This window comes from Desmodus rotundus, chromosome 7, assembly GCF_022682495.2.
Source record: "Desmodus rotundus isolate HL8 chromosome 7, HLdesRot8A.1, whole genome shotgun sequence".
Classification (NCBI taxonomy): domain Eukaryota; kingdom Metazoa; phylum Chordata; class Mammalia; order Chiroptera; family Phyllostomidae; genus Desmodus; species Desmodus rotundus.
Genome location: NC_071393.1, coordinates 61,023,325 through 61,040,490, shown reverse-complemented (window position 1 = coordinate 61,040,490; position 17,166 = coordinate 61,023,325).

Genomic DNA, 17,166 nt, shown 5'->3' with positions numbered 1-17,166 from the left:
ATCAATTATTAATTTTCTCTTTAATATTTCTGCGTTGATACTGCTCTGGATCAGGGGACTGGGAGAGCTGCTTCACTTCACAGCAGCAGTGCGCTGGGTAGAGACAGCAGCAGCATCTTGCCGCAACTAGAATGCCTCACGCTAACGTGCTTCTCTCGTTCATCAAAGACGTGCCTTCTGCCAGCAGCATTTTACATACAGCATGTGTTTGTTTTAAAGTTTCTGGTAGGTAGAACAAGCACGAAGGGCAGGAGCAATTGCAATAAGAGGGCGAATCCTTTATTTTCTGTATCTTCTGGTGTCAGCCTCCAAAAATACTGAAGTGATGGCAAAAAGCTTAACATGGATGATGATTTTTGAGGAAAAGGTAGTAGCACAAATACAAAATCTTTTTGCTTATGTGGGAGGGAGGAAAAAGTACTGGATTGTGTGGGGACTGTTAGAGTAGGAGGACTGGGTGTCAACAGCCTGGAAGAGAACTATAATCTCTGTACCTCCTGACCAGCCGTGGGCAGAGATCAGGGAGCAGCGGCAGCGCGACAGCACAGGCTGCTTGATTACCTCCACTGGACTCTCCATCTTCAGTGGGCTTTAAACTCAGATTACAGAATGCAACTTTATCACTCCCTTTGCTCAAATCAAATGTTATCAGGAAATCTGCTTTTCTTGACCTCTACTGCCTGTGGTTGGAAGGTAAACCTAAGCATTATATGGAAAAACTATTTTTAGTAACGGAAAGCAACTACTGCTTCTGTGTTCAAAGATGTTGGCTCCAAATGGCAGAGGGATGATTGTTTCCACTTAAAGTGATTGATATGTCTACACACACTTGGGAGAGAGAATTTCATTACCTATTCTTTCAGCAGGGGCTGGCTGAATAGAGTTTCAAAGGAAATAAGGAGCACATTTGTATAACAGAGTACATTTTCTTCCATGAAATAAAGTGGGGGGAGGGGGAAGGCCAACGTTTATAGGAAGAAATTGTGGATTTTTAAATAAAAAGAATGAATATATGGAAAGAGTGAAAGAACTACTACCACAGAAGAATGTTCAATACACACAGTAATTAGGTTTTTAGCTTTTGTTCAATGACAGTAAAATATTTCTATTGGTTCACTTGCAGAAATATTTATTTTTAAATTACCTGTAATGATTAAGCACAGAAAAATTTAAGGGTTGTAAAAGGCAACCTAACAAAATTCAATTTATTCCATAATAATACTTAAGAATTAATGCTTTCGCTTTCCGTGGCACTTGAAGACTTGGAAACTAGAGTTATTCAATATCTTGCAGATGCTTTTAAAAGAGAAAATTAAGGGATCCAAACTCTAATTTGGGGTCAAACATAAAGGAAAACAACTTAATAAGCTCCTAAAAATGTAATGTTCTTTTATAAAACAAGAAACCCTTCTACAACCTAAAAAAATCTGTTTTCTCTCCACTATTTTTCCCTGCCACTGTTTGGTTGCCTCCTAAAGCTGTTATTTCCAGTAGAGCCACAGAAACCCCCAGCAAACTCACCAGCCAAGCCCCATTTTGACATGTTAAGAATGGGTGTCCATAAATCTTCTCCTGAGAAGATTAAATCTTTCCTTTCAAGAATTTGCTAAATTTCAGGAAATGCTGTAATATAAAAAAAAAAGACTTGTAGATAAAGCTGAAGAAAGAGTAGAAGATAATGGAATCCTTTTGTTCCAGAACCAAAGCTGAAGGTGGGGGTGACTCCTGACAGTTTAGCTATGACCAAGGAGGGGAGGGGAGATGCAAACGGAATCAGTCCATGTGCAGCAGCACCTGGCCATGTGAGCAGGGGCATGTGGCAACCTCCCAAGGATTCCCTCTGTCGTTGAAAGGGGTTTTTGTTTTTAGGACCAATCTCTTTAGAACAAAGATGTCACAAATAACCTTTCAATTAAGAAGCCCTTCAGTAGTTGGAATTTTATTGTTCTTTCTTACACAGAGTTGGGGAGGAGGACCAAGGGCCAAGTCTTCTTCAAATGTATTTTCTCACCTTCCTCTGAATAAGAAGGGCTCATTGTATTGAGTGGTACATGGAGGAGGTTTTATCTACTTAACATGTCTCAGTCAGTTTGGGCTGCTATAGTATTGTAACCTGATGGCTTATAAACTATAGAAATTTATTTTCCACAGTGGTGAACCCTGAAATCAGGGTGGCAACATAATTAGATTCTAGCATGGCCCCTCTTTCAAGTTGAAAACCTCTTGTTTACCTTCACGAAGCTAGAGATCTCTTTGGGGTCTTTCTTATAGTGGCACTAATCCCATTCATGAGGGTTCCACCCTCCCAACCTAACCACCTCCCTCAGGTTCCACCTTATACCATTGCATTAGGGGTGAGAACATGTGAATTTTGAGGGGATGCATTCAATCTATAATCACATGAATATGAGAAACTTAGACTGTCTCAGTGTAAGCAGATGAGGCATTTATTGAAAGACTACTGGGCAAACAAGAGAACTGAAGACAGGGTTGAACCGGCTCTGGGAAAGTGAGATTCAAAGTTGCTCCAAGGCAGCTAAATGAAGGCTCATTCTCACCAGGCCTGGCAATGGGGATGATGCTGTGTCATGCATTTTCCATAACACGAGTTACTCCTGTCTGACGCATCGGAATGCCAAGGAAATGTCTTAACATGAGTCATTGGCTCCCCGGCAAGCTGAGGATAATGTGGGTGAGGGTATAACCACCAGGGCCATGTGGAATATTGGAGGTATAGTCTCCTAAAAGAAAAACAGACTTGCTCCCAAAGGAAGAAGGAAGGGATCTTGAAAGCAAGAAACAAGTGTATGAGAACAGAGAGATAGTGCCATGACAAAGCCCAATTTCCCAGTCACATCATTCTGATTCAAAAAGCTGGTATTTATCTCTGGCAATACCACTTGCTCCTCTTCCATGTCTTACCTTCTCTAGGTACCCTTATAACTCATAGAAGCTTAACTTACCTTCTATTTGATGGAACGGGTGGGAAAAAAGATTCTAGGAAAAAGCAGGAGTGCTCCAGCAGGTACAGAGTGATCCCACCTACCATGTAAACTTGTGTTTTCTAAGTAGACTCCTACATGTTGGACACGTGTATCTAGCCATAGCTCCATATATACTGACAGACCCCAGACTTACATGGTTAACCTTCTCTTGTACTTTTGAGTATCTATTCCTGACTCTACCTAAAAAGGTAGTCTTGCTATTTTAGATCCTTCTGTTACCAGGATGTCTATTTAACTGCAATTGATTGGCATTACTCTTTGCTAAAAGTCCCACAAAGTTTGGTTGTGTTGGGACCCTCAGCATCTGAAGTTTTAAGATTATTTTCTAAGGCTGTCACTTTGGACAATAAATGTTTTTTCCCTTCTCTCCAGCAACCTCCAACTGCATACGCTAAGCCTGACTCATAAAAAAAGTACTTGCAACCTGATGAATTCATTCATGAAAAAATGCATTTTCCACTAAAGAAAAATATATATCTTAGTTCCACAAGTCTCTGAGCTCCGTAACTATCTGTACAGACCTACAGCACCTCATGTGTGTTTAATACATAGACATGAATAAATAACTGAATAACTGAGTTAGTAAATGAATAAGTAGTTTCTTGAGTCTGGCTATCAACTAAATCTCATCCAGAAATGTTTAGAGGAGAACTCTTAGAGATTACCTCATCTAACCCTGTTATTTATTATAAGCTTGGGCCTAGAAAAGTTAAATGAGTTATCCAAGTCCTAAATCTAATAAGTGCCAGGGCAGAAAATCAAAGTGAGGTGTTCTAATTTTAAATCCAGTCCTGTTTCCACTATAACATCCAGGTAATTCATGGTAAAACTGCTGTATCTTGCAGGTATATGTGTTTTTAAATAGATACCATGTAGACTGAAAGCCAGATAAGATTTAAAGAAACAATGTTAGAATAGTAAAGAGGTCATGCGTGAGGTTCAGATTTGGGCCAGAGACCGCCTGATTATAATGTTAGCCTTATACATGGTCAGAACAATATGCTCCACTATGTAGAAGGGGAGAGCTCTTCACTGCCTCTCATCCTACCCAAAATCTTCACTGTTCAGTCCCCAGACTAGGGACAGTTGACTCAGAGGAATATTTCCTGGGAATGTCATGGTGACAAGCACCTCTATTTATTGCCAAGGTTGGCCCAGCTTTGGAACTGCGGAGTGATTTTGGGGAGGGGGATGACCTTGTGACAGTTTTTGCCTCAGATTTCTGCCTCACCCAGGGACGTGGCTGGCTGCCTCTGCCTGGGTGCGGAGAGTGAGTGTGTGGAGACCAGAGAACCACTCCAGCAACAACGTCCGGAGTGTCCCGGGTCACCCTCACCTTGGAGCATTATCTCATGTTTGTACCTGCCCCCTCTCCTTAATTAAAATGTCTCCTCTGGCCCTATCACATTTAATCTGTTGAAGACTCTTCAATTTAGGCTATATGCTGATGACTCACAATTATCTGTTTCAGGGTTAGATGTCATTCTTGAGCTCTAGGCACATATATAATAAATTCTAATAGACTTGTCTAACGCACCATCTCATAGACGTCTCAAGTTCAATCAGTCCAAAGTGGAATAATTTTTATATCCTGCTCCCAAGCCAGAAATCTGGGCTTCATCCTAGAATCTTCCTTCTAGCTCATCAACGATATCCAGTTGCTTACAGTTACTTACTAAGTCTCATTGACTCCATCTCTAAAAATTTCTCTAATTTTCCTGTCATCTCCCTGCTCTGCATTGATTACCTGTAGTTTGTTTTGATACAATGTCCATGTAGCTGGCATCCTGTGTCTAGTCTTCCTATCTCCAATGTACCCTCCAAGCCGCAGTTAAAGTGACCCTTCTGAAGTATAAGTGTAATCCAGACACTCTCTGGCCTCCATGGTGCTTCATCATTGATGGGATAGAATCAAGCCCTTTGGCAGGGCCACTAGAATCTTCCATTCTTCCAGGGCCTTGCAGAAGAAACCCACTGGCATCATCATGTACCATTCTCCCTGGAACAAAGCACATCATGATCCATTCCTCAGGACTCCTCGTGCTGGTTCATTTCTGTCTTTTTGTACACAAACCTCCCACTACCTGGAATACCCCCCTCAACTCTGTCTGCCTTTGTTTCTACTTGGCTTAAGTATTACTTTCTTTGTTATTTTTCCTGATTCCTTCTGTAGTTTTTCAGCTTTACTGTACCTAGGCATTTCTTGGTTATGGCATCTATTATTCTGCATTGCATTTCTTACAACTGATATCATCCATCTCCCCCTGCAACTCCCAAAGGACTAGTAGAGTGCCTAGTACATATTAGTATTTGAGTAGTCACTTAAAGCAGTAATGGCTGGTTTGAGATTAATTTGCCACCATCCCAAGCAATATGTACCGAACAACAAGAAATTTCTGAAACAGTGTTCTAATCCCCCCAAACTGGGTGTTCCTTATGGGGTTCAAAGAAACCCATTTCTCTTACACATCTTTTACCTAGAGATCTTATGCCAGAGGCCAAGATTAACTACTGAACACACATATTTTGTTGGCCATGGCTGAGTACCTGCACTGCTTCCGCTGCTCTGCTTGGAGGCTGGTGGTGCCGGGTCCCTTCCCTGCAAGGCCACTCACCATGCTGGGACAACAGGGCACTCATCAGCTCCAGTCTTCGCTGAGTTCAGGGAAGAGTAGGTGACCTAGGATTGTCCAGAATCATATAGAGAAGAATTGGAGTCACATCTAGGGGCCGGGGGCTTAAAGGGGAGTTGAGCAATTAGTTAAGCTTGAGTTCAGAATCCTCAAAAAGTATTTGAACAGATTTGCTTTAAGAAATTGGGTTCAGTGGGCAGGCTCTTGCATCTCTGAGTGGTTTACTCAGAGTATGAGTATGGGAAAGATTAAGGCAAAGGGGATCTGGTGAAAAACAACTCTAGTTCTAAAAATTTTCTCTGACCAGTTATTGGCCTACTTTCCCCTTCCTTTCAACTACCCTAAATGGGTTAGCCGCGTTATTTTTTTCTGTTTGATTAAATATGCTTGAGCAATGTGGAGAATCAGTTTTTGTAAAACATTTAAGGGAGGAAATGTTTCTCTCCTCTGTCTCTTTTTGGGGTTAATCATGCTGTGTTGGTTTGAGATCACCAAATCTACTCCTAACACTGAAGGCACCATGACTCAACCATCTGATGTGTGAAGAGGAAGGATTATTTTGCATCCTAAATGAACCTTTTTGTCTTCATCACACTCCAGGAAGGTAGAGGTCATATTTGTTTAGCTGTTTTGTTTACAATGACCACAATGCTATGAGCAAATGGAATATTATGTTATTTTGGAGAGCTATATATATTAGATATATATATCTTAGGTCCTAATAGCCTAGGAGTTGCTTGGATATTCTTTGTTCTTGTATTCAGCTTGGAAAATTGGGGTCTGATTAAAATTTAAAAAACAAAACCAGATACATTTCTCACAATTTAGCAAATATTTTCAAGACAATTTTTAGTACAACCTTTTGATATAAGAAACAATTCTAAAGCCATTCTTAGCCTATGCAAAAAAAAAGTATGTCACCACCATTTGATCCTGCACTGGAAGGATAATTTTAAAACTAATCCATTATTTGTCATTAAAATAGTTTTATGAAGCTCTCTTTCTTTCTCCTCATCTGCTAACTGAGATCATTCTCACTCACTTACGCTATCTCAGTAAATTGTTATGGCTTTCAAGGAAATTCATACATAGGAAATACATTTTTAATATATGATTCTGAGTATTATTTTATGTTTTCTACCTGAAGATGTAAAATGACATTTAATTTTATATTTATATTTCCCCAAATAATATTTGCTGACTAGAGTGGTGATTTAGTCTCTTAGCACTCTAAACTTTGTACCATTTTGTTGTCTTCAGAATTAAAATGAATCTTAAAAATAAAAATCAACAAAGTATCTACTCAACATGTATACAGGATGTGTTTTCTAAATCAGGCCCCAGATTAGATAATGAAGTTATAACAAATAATAAGTGAGTGGGAGAGAAGAACAGTACAGAGATGATGAGTATAGAATGTAGTAAGTGCAAGAATTATATGGACAGAGGAATATGTTGTCCTAGAGGAAAGAAAAGGCTAACCACTATCATTGCAAATTTCAGCTGAAGAATGACTCTTTTGCTTAGCATTAGCTACAATTCTGTCTTCAACAGCATAGTGATTAAAAGAGTTAATTTCTCTCATGAGGGGAAATATTTTCCTCCCAGGAAGAGTTAACCTGACTTCCCATAGAACCTTAATTTCTAGGAATAAATCTCAAGGAAATGTTCTCAGCAATGGACATTTCTTCCCCAATAAGCACAGCTATTTAGTGTCTATAACTTTTTGATTTGTGTTCGTCTTTCTCTAACCCCCTTTCACAAAAGGCAGTGCCACACTGGTCCCAGAATATGACTTTCAGCTGTCTGTGTTCCCATCTACCTTTCTGTTACGAAGCTTCAAAGAGAGGTCTAATTTAAGACCTACGGTGTGTTGAAGCCTGTAGTTCCAGATAAGGATTCTCCCTCTTATATAACGCATTTTAAAATGAGAGCAAAAAGCCCACATGAGTGTTGGATTTCCACTGTTTAGTTCTGAGTATCCTTGAAGCCTTAGACTGTAGGAGTACAGGGTTTGTGGGCTCCAGTAATTAGTGCGGGTGGCATTAAGGCTTGTACCAGTGTTGATGGAAAGAAACCATAATTTCTATTAAGTCCTTAGGGCCTCCTTTCTGCAAGGGAGGCTTGCTAGGTTTCTTTTTAGAGCTTGGATCAAATAACTTAAGCAGGTGCTGTGACAATGCCGTTTTCAGGAAAGAAACCTATGATATGACTCACTCACCCACCAAAATGACACTCTACACACCTACTTGTTCCTTGCTTTTACTTTGTGAGCCCTCTGAGTCAAAGCATTTGAAAATCTGTCTGTATGTCAAATCCCCATGAAAACTTCCTTGCAGACATCTTTCCTGCTCATCCTTGTCCATTTCACCTGTTTCAGCATTGGCAGAATTCCTAACAATTTAGTCAGTATTCAATCCACTGAGCCACACCAGCCAGGGTTAGTCAGTATTCATTAATAAGTTCCGCATGGAACAGAAAACTCACTTTTCTCTCCAAGGGAACACAGGCATCGTGACTTGTTTCACTGCTCTGTCACTCCATTCCCTGAAGGCTAGACCAGATTCCTTTACCCTCAGAATTTTGTGAACCCTCCAGTTCATCCCAACCTTCCTCTCTGAGAGCACCTGCCCCTGAAGAGGCAAACTTGGAGGTCAAGGTTAGCAAACCGTCCCTTGCAGCTTTTACAAAATCACCTGATTTCATTTGCCTTTGAGAGGAGTGCAAAAATTCTAAACTGCATGGAGGGAAATTAGTTTTAAAGAATTAAATCTGGTGCTCATGTTAGATCCAAATACTACTGCAAATAATAAATATACTGCCTGCCATGTAGTAGGTTTGTTGAATAGGTGCTTGAACAAATTGTGGAGCTAATGTCTGGTTGTACCTTATTTTATTCACAAAATGTGTATTGAAGGTCTGCGTGGCAGGCATAGCTGCAGTGTGCTGTGCACCGTGACCTTGACTCCATCTTCCTGCCTCCAGACTGGAGAAGAGTTTGGTCATTTTAGATAGATGGAAATTTGTATTACAGACATACTTCATCTTGCAAAGTATGTCCGTTTCTTTAAAAAGTATAAAAATGTCACTTTATTTCATAATTCTAGACACATTTTAAATCAGAGATTAAACCATCTACTTAAACTGTATCCTAGAAATAGTTAAATCAACAGTCCCATTTACCTATGAGGAATCTGAGGATCAAATATGTATCTTATATAAGGTCAAAAGGGTAGTTACAAAATAATAACTATTATTGTCTCCCCTCAGTATTAGGTGATTCTGATGGCCTAAAATGGGACTTTACCTTCCCACAAACCTTCGGGCATTCTCTCCTAGAAAATTATTCTAAATTTTAACCATTATTATTAGGAGGTTTTTCCTTATGCAGTACTTGATTCTGAACGCATTTCAGTGTGTCTTTCAGCAGAGGTGAAAACTAATAGGAAACCATAATTTATTGAATGAAAACAGCTCATTTATTTGAGGACAATTAACTAACCCCTTTTTAGTATTCTATTTTTCCAGTTAATTTATCTCAATTACCTTGCTTCTTTATGAGATAACTTGTTGATATATTTCTGACCCAGAGTGAATGCTTATTAAATAGGATTTATATATCTGCATTATTTCTCTTGACCAAATATTTCCCAGATATTGTATTCATGAACATCAGTAAAGAAGGAGAGAAATAGGACTTTCATTGAGTGTCAGTTATTTATAGAAAAGTTTTAGTTATGTTGTCATATTTAACCCTCACAGTATCATTGTGAAAAAAATTACTTTTGCAAGCTTTAAATTTTGAAACATAAAAACAATGGGGTCCAGCAAGGTACAATAGCTTGCCCAGTGTCACACAGTTAATGAGAGATGGGGGCAAGTAGTTGAAAAATAAATTTAAAAAAATGCAACCTAAATCTGACATAACAAAGCCTATTCTCTTTCCAAAAATATCCTCTGACTCATAGGCAAATAAGCCAAACAAACCTTTTCTGGAGATGAGACTTTTCTGGAAAGGTTCAATGACGTCTCGTGAAGGCCCACTTTCAAGCCCTAAAGAACCAGGTGCCCTTCCTGTGCTCTGGACTCCAGGGCACAGGAAGTGTGCCTGGAGTGTGTCCCTAAAATCCCTGGAGGGAACCCTGCTTTCCCATCTGTGCGTGAGAGCTCAGCACTCAGGAAAGGATCCAGATTGACATCTGGCAGTTTAAAGTTCCCCTAGAGTTATATAGGAAGGGAATCTGGCTTATATTTTCTTTTCTCTGCATAGCAGCTCATAATGACTCGTCTGTCACTGGCTGTTAAAGCGGTTGGCAGGCCTGGTGTGTGCAGCAAATCGAGGTGACAGAGCCAGGATGCCTTAGTGGTGACGATGTGAATAGAGGGCCCCGGCACGGTCCTCCATTCCAGCTCTCTCTCTCTGGGCAGTCGCTAGCTTTTCTCTGCCCAGTCCCCCCATCTGAAAAGTGGAAAGAAGAGTGCAGAGAAGCTGTGAGGCTGAACCTATCCATGATGAACACATAGTATTTTGGATACAGAAAGGGAAAGGGCAGTGGAAAAGTTTAAAACCAGTTCAGTGTGGCATTATTTAGTAAAAATGCAATTAAAATAATTGGTATTTAGCAATCCTGGTACAGCAAGCCTTCAATATACCATCAGCGGTTATATGTAGCTAGCCTTTTAGGAAATGCTGAAGCAATAGCTACCCTGTGGAAATTTTGAGGGACAATGATATAACTATGTCAAACAAAACCTGTAGATTAGATACTCCACTCCCAAGCCTTTCAGCTGGCTTCTTGAGATCATATTTTATGTTTTTTTCATGTTTTGCAAGTTCCATGGTACCTACTTCAGAGCCTTGAATCAAAGGAGCCTCAGTTGAGGGTCACTAATCATTATGTGACTCAAGGGCAAGAGAAGCTATAATAAAAGGTCGCTGGGACTCAACTTTAATTTTGAGGTAGAATGGCCAATGGCTTTGATTTTCCTGTGTCACTTGGATATGCTTTCTAAGTGCCAAACTGTTAAAAGTTGCCATGTTTCTGTGTTCCAATTTCTCCGGGCTCTCTAATTATGAAATCAGTTTCACAGGTGTATGGCTTGAGTGTACATCAAGTACAGCTTTACCCTCAAATTCATCAGGAAGTGACCGTTCACACCCATTCAGGCCTGAATGAAGTTGTCTTTTACAGCTTTGTTTCTCCCATCCCTGTAAGGAATGAGACACATTGTTGGCGAGATGTGGCTTATGTGCTATGACCGCACTTTGGACCCTCTGTTTTTTTTTAAGAAAAGTCACAGTAACAAGGGTAAAAGTGAAGGCTGTTTAAGAAACCCTGCCATGCCCCAGAAAGGTGTTTTGCAGCACCTTGCTGCTAATAGTGGCCAGGGGGGCAATCACCAGCATAGATATCACCTGGAAGCTGTAGACTGTCTACTCCCCACCCCCAGACCTGCAGAATCAGAATCTTCATTCTAACAAGATCCCAAGGTAATTTGTATGCACCTCATGTGTGAGAAGCGCTAGTCAAGGGCCTGAGTTTTAGGATAATTAGGAAAGGTCAAGATTACAGTCAAAAGCTGAGCACTCTTGTAATTAGCAATTGTTACTGGGTCCCATCATTAATATTGGGGCATAGTTGCATGTAGAAAAGTTGTCCACTCTTACTGTCCAGCAAATTGTGAGGAGCCAGAACACCAACGAGGCATAAAGACTGAGTCTGCCCTCCTGGGCAGTTATAAAGGCCCCCTCTAATCTTCCTGTTTCTGCTTTGATATTTGAGGGTTTCTCCATTCATAAATGATGCTACTCTCTCCTCTTTTCTAGAGCAACAGGAAGCCAGAGTGTCTCTGTAGCCTCCAAATATACTCTTCTGTCTCACCTGCATCAAACTGACAACTGTCTGAAGAGCTCAGACTAGTTTTCTTTATAAATAACCCTGAGTCCTTTAGATTTGTCATAAGAGGAGGGAGAAAGACGCAGTGAAACTCCCTAACTAGCTCACTTTGGCTCCTGGATGCCAAGGCAGATGTTACAAATGACACGACATATCTGCTCAGGGCCTCGGTGTGGAAATTACTCAGCAGAGCAGACATGGGCCTTTCTGTTTTACTGCCAGTTATGAGCTTGTGAATAGCATACCACACTGCCCTGATTAGTGGATGCTTTCACTCCCTCCTCATAATGACAGGGGCTGGAGCAGAATGATAAGAAGAGCTTCCATGATAGAGTTGGTGGTGTGGGGCCGCCCTCTCTCATCTCCTTTGTTGTGCTTTTCTTAATGCGGGCAACCCTTTGAAGTGTGATTTTTTTGGTTTTGACTGACTCACCTGAGCCATCAGAAGCTCCACATTTCCAATATAGTTCCCTTATCACTGTCCTGACTGAGGCTTGAAAGCGCCCATGGGAAAGCGTCAATGTTAGCGCACAGCTGTTGGGCTGTACCATCCCCCGATGCCTACCAGGAAATGTTGATTCTCCTATTGTACTGAAATGAATAATGACCTTAATTTTTATTAGAGGGTTACCTTCAGACCTTGCCTGACTTTTCTCAAAAGCCTAAAGGAATTTGACAGTTGATTGAGTCCAGTTAACATTGCTAAGGGATTTCTTTTGGGGAACTCATCCAAGACTTCAATTCTATCCTTTTTTTTTTTTTTTTTTTGAGTATGCAGGCAAGGGGGGATGAGTGAGCAAAAGAGGATGTCTGGGCTCATAGTGCTCAGGTGTGTATGACTCATCTTCTTTGGATCCCGGTGGTACAGAGCTCTGACTCTCACCTTCCTTGACTTACTGAAGGGCATAGAAGAAAAACAAGTGGCAAGTGGCTGCATTTAGGTTCTGATAAGAAGGCACAGATGCTGTTTGGTAACAGTAAATATACCCAGTCTGTGTGGGCAGGTATGGAGTTACCTCTTAAATAGTGTTGGACTATTTTCTTTACGATAATGAGCGTCTATGTAATCTTAAGCCTACATAGATCTCAAATGTAATCTTTCAATATGTAAATCTCCTAAAAGCAAAAATAGTACTTGAGTTGTTTACAATGATGAAGACTTAGTTTAAACCAGGGAAGAAAATTGCTTTCATCTTGAATTGTTAACACAGATCAATTGGTAGTGGTGCTTGGAGTCCCGTGTTGAGAAGAATATTGAAGCCACCTCAGGGCCCAATGGAAAAGAAAACCATGATAAATTACATGCAAGACAACAGCAACATTTGTACCGCATGCTTTTTCTATACCATTCATACATATTCTAACTGTAATTCATTACTGTTTGGAAGGAAAAGAAAATCTTCAATTGCTAAGAGAGAGCCAGCTCTGATCAATTTGTAAGTGCTCTCTTATTTCAAGAGACAGGGTTTACTGGATAAACCAAAGCAGCCTTCCTGCGTAACTGTTACCAGCCTGCCCTAACTATACTATACAACTTGAGCAGATTAAGGGTATACCTAGTACTTAGAATACTACGCTGTTTTCTTTTTGCTCTGTTCTCACATTTCTCTGGATTTGTTGTTAGAGGGCTGGGATGAAAACTCAGGCTAAAACAGCATGGCCATGGCCAGCCCCTCTGGGCTTCACTTTCTCCCTTTGAAGCCTGATGGAAAGAACACATGAAACAAGATATATCAATAAAGTCATGAGACATGAAAGTCTCAAAGGTCTTGTGAGACAGAAAAGGGGAAAAACAGGATGGAGTTAGCATGCACATAACATAGATACTGAATAGACGGTAGTTACATTTGAATCCTTTTAGTTTCTTTACAAAACTAAAACTAAAACATTGAAATATATGAAAAGCAAACAATTTTAGTTGCCTAATGGGTATTAAATATTTGAAAAGAATATGGGAATTTAAGTTGGTGCTAGGTCCCACTAATAATGGGACCAGATGCACATAACCTCTAGCCCACTCTAGCCATCCTGTTCCACATAAGGGGGAGAGGGAAAAAAATGGAGAAATATTTGTAAAGGTCACAGTCCAGAGGCATAGTCTCACCAAAAGCAGTGGTGAAAAGGCCTGCTGTCGCCTCCAATGGTGGATCAACATAGTGTCACCAAAATATGCTGGTAATTGTATTCTTCACTGCTATAAACTTAAACTAAAAAAAAATCAATTTCATTTAAAAATGTCCTTGATGAATGAAGTTGGAACAATTAGTAATTGTATTAAATCTCAACCTATGAATAGACATTTATTGAATAGTTGTGTCATGAAACATGAAAAAGACACCTCTGCTGCATACTGAAGTACAATGGTTCTCTTGAGGAAAAGCACAGGTGTAGGTTTCATTTGAGTTGCAAGCTAAACTAACCACTATTTTTATGGATACTTTTTGTTTTTACACTTGAAAGAATGACTAACATACTGTGGTTATCAGACTTATGTATTTGGCACTCATTTTTCTTTCTTTTTAATAATTTTTAAAATGATTTTATTTATTTATTTTTAGAGAGGGGAAAGGAGGGAGAGAGGGAGAGAAACATCAATGTGTGGTTGCCTCTCATGGTGCCCCCTACTGGCGACCTGGCCTGCAACCCAGGCATATGCCCTGACTGGGAATCAAACCAGCGACCCTTTCGTCCGCAGGCTGGCGCTCAATCCACTGAGCCACATCAGCCAGGATGGCACTCATTTTTCTTAAATGGGCTAAATAAGTTTGGTGCTTCAAGGAAAACAAATTGCTGTATCTGTTCCAAGCTATGAAGTTCAAGTTTTTCACATGACAGTTACAACTGGAAAAAATTTATCCACTGTCATCAACTTAGTAACTTTTCAGTATGTTAAGACTTTTCCAATGAGACAAGTGGTGAAATTAACAAATGCAATACAATTCTTTGATGTTGTATAATAAAAATGTATCAACACTAGGAAGGTCTGTGTAACTGAATAAATAATAATTTACAGATGATAAATGCCTGCCATTACAAAATTATGTATGGGTAAAAGATCCACATAAAGTGTAAAATAGACTAGGTAACAGAGTATGAAAAATTTATTGATATTGTTTAGATTCCACATTCAATCTGCAGAAGCAGGTGGAAGGTGGTTACTGGGATGATTCTACTTGGATACACTGGCATCCAAGTGACAGCGTGAAGACCTCCCTTCTGTGGCAGGTGCACAGCTATGTTCTTTTCAGAAGTAAAGAATGGAGAGTTTAATAACATTTCTTGCTACACACACAATGATTAACTTGAAACTCCAGACTTTCAATTGTCCAGATGCATTATGAATTATACATTTTAACATATTGGTCCATTATATAGTTTATTATTTTTGGCCAGGGAGAACTGTATTATGTGTTCCCTAGCAAGTTTTAGAATCAGAGTTATAAATCCAGATTTAGAAGAAACCTCAAAGGCTAATTAGTTTAATTACCCATCTGATACTTAGATCCAGCCATGGAGAACTCACCTATCCAAAGAAGCAAACATTTCATCTTTGAACTTCCCAGATTGTTAAAAAAGTTGTATTATGTGAAAATCTAGCCTATGTGACTTCAAAATACCAGTACTAATTTTATCTCTGAAGAAATAATGACGACAGCTATTGTGTTTTCCTTGGGTCTGCTTTCTTTAGGCTAAACATCTCCATCCCATCAGATGTTCATCATGGTATATATAGAGTTTAATTACTTTAGCATTCGGCACCCATTTCTGAATAAACTCCACTTAGTCTGAATCCCTTCCGGTGTATGAGATTCTTACGATCTTGTAGGTGAGCCCGTTAGATGTTGTCTCACCAACTAGATTACTGTCACAGCAGTCCCTTCTTTGTTCAGAACACCATAATTGTGTGAGTGTGGCCCAAGGCCATGGTACTTTTTTATCAGACACAATACATGGCAAGCTCATATTGATGTTAATGTTATAAAATCTATAAAAATAATATTTACATATTTTCCAAGCTGTTCTTTCATGACTCTGAAATTTAAAAAAATCTAAGACCAGGCATGTCCCAAGATGTTAATATCTTTTTGGAATCTGATTTTAATGCACAATATATTTTCTGTTTCTTATAGCATATATCACCTGAAAATTTTATAATTATGCATTTGTTATTCTCATCCAAGTGACTGACAAAATCTGTGAGCAGGACCAAGCCACTGAAAGAGAATCTTTTGACACTTTGTAGAAACCTTCTCCCAAATTAATGGAGGTTATTTTAATATGCATACTTGAGATTCAATCAGCCAGGTTTTGTTTCTCCATTTTGTCTGTAAAATATCACAGATACTGTCAAATGCCTTGAGGATGTCATCTGACATCTCTGGGACTTAGTTACCCGAGCAATTTAATAGAAATTTAAAATGTATCATCTCTCAGGAGCAGGGTAAGTATATGTGAGATAAAGTCAACAGGGTTCTTTAAGTTCCTTGGAGGAAAAAAGGTTATATATATATGAATTTTAAGAATAACAAAATAATTTACTTTGAAGAGTCCTAATCCTTCTGCAATTATTCTGATCTACTGAGTAAAAGACTAAAGAACAAGGAGACTAAACTAATACAGCTGTGAAACTTACACTGTGACCAGTAGATTTTGAACTTGAGGTTTTTTTTCTCTAAGATCAAGGACATAGCTTTGTTTCTAACAAAGAAAATGGGTAGCATCATCCTTTTCATTATTTTCTAACTTGTCCTTCAGTCACATTTAGATCAATTATTGCTAGTGTATCTTCATGGAAGGGGGAAAAAATAACTTTAGACAAGGGGCAGATTTTCAGGCTCCAGTGAAACATCTAATTGTAAAGACTAGGAAAGCAGGCTTTAAAGCAGAGGGCCTGACAGGCCCTTTAACTATTAGAGTGTGCTCTAGATTTGAAGGTCTAAGTTCTTATATGTTTTTTCTGGTCCACTTAACTGCATCATCTAAACTTGATAAAAGTGACCTTACAATGAAGTAATTTTCTTGAAAATATTTGGAAGTGCTGGGAAGCAACTGAGAATAGTAGGAAGGCAAGCACTTAATGGGATGGACTATCATAAAGGCTATGGGTTTGCTGGTGTGAGGGGGAGGGGTGCTTTGCTGCACAGAACCTGAATCAATTATAAACACACTCCCTCCTTCTAGGTCCAAGAGCCCAGAAACCCCTTCACACCAGACTAAGGATGCCAGGAAAAAATCAATAAGCGATTGAATTGGATTCTCTGGGGGAGAACACAGTGTACTTTGTAATTTCAAAATAGCTCTTTTATTAGAGAGCTGAAGAGTGTATAGCAGACATTACATTTCTATGAAATATAAGCCAGGCAACATTCAGTTCTGTTTTAAAATTAATAGAGCTTCAATCTTTTTTATTTTGGCAAGAGATTGAGTTGTGATGCCTGCTAACTCTGTCTTCATTCTGATTTAGAAAGCATTTATTAAGAACAGTTTTGTATTTCTCTAAATGCCTCGCCAAAGCCTCTCTCTGTACCCTGGACATTAAATTAAGTATAAAATTGATTGCAGCAAAGCTAAATAAATAGATTCTTAATTTTGCCAAGCAACACACATACGTATGAAAAAATAAATGTTACG